Source organism: Orycteropus afer, unplaced genomic scaffold (genome assembly GCF_000298275.1).
Source record: "Orycteropus afer afer isolate SDZICR_OR568_19922 unplaced genomic scaffold, OryAfe1.0 scaffold00210, whole genome shotgun sequence".
Taxonomy (NCBI): Eukaryota; Metazoa; Chordata; class Mammalia; order Tubulidentata; family Orycteropodidae; genus Orycteropus; species Orycteropus afer.
In genome coordinates this window covers 2618463-2619157 of record NW_006921797.1, presented here as the reverse complement: position 1 = coordinate 2619157, position 695 = coordinate 2618463, and positions in this window count along the sequence as shown.

Here is a 695-nt window from a genome sequence, read left to right as displayed (position 1 = left end):
ATATTTGCCCCTATTTTTTCTTTGATGAACTTTCTAGTTTTCGGTTTCACATTTAAGTCTTTGATCCAGGTGGAGTTTTGTGTGTGTGTGTGTGTATGGTGTGAGATACAGATCTTGTTTCATTTTTCTGCAAACAGATACCCAGTTTTGCCAGCACCATTTGTTAAAGAGACCATCTCTTCCCCCATTGAATGGATTTTGCCCTTTGTCAAAGATCAGCTGACCATAGGTTGATGGATCTATTTCTGGGTTCTGAATTCTGTTCCACTGGTCTACATGTCTGTTGTTGTACCAATACCAGGGTGTTTTAACTACTGTGGCTGTATAGTAGGTTTTGAGATCTGGGAGTGTGAGACCTCCTATTTTGTTGTTCTTCTTCAGTAGTGCTTTATTTCTCTGAGGTCTCTTTCCATATAAAATTGGTGACTGGTTTTTCCATGTATTTGAAGAAGGTTAATGGAATCTGGATTGGGATTGCATTGAAAGTATAGATGGCTTTGAGTAGTATTGATATTTTCACAATGTTCAGTCTTCCCTACCCATGAGCATGGGATGTTTTCCCATTTATGTAGAACTCTTTTGTTTCCTTGAAGTAGTGTTTTGTAGTTTGTACAGGTCTTTTGTGTCTCTGTTAAGATATAGTCCCAAGTATTTTTTTTGGTGGCTATTGTAAATGGTATTGGTTTCCTTATTTC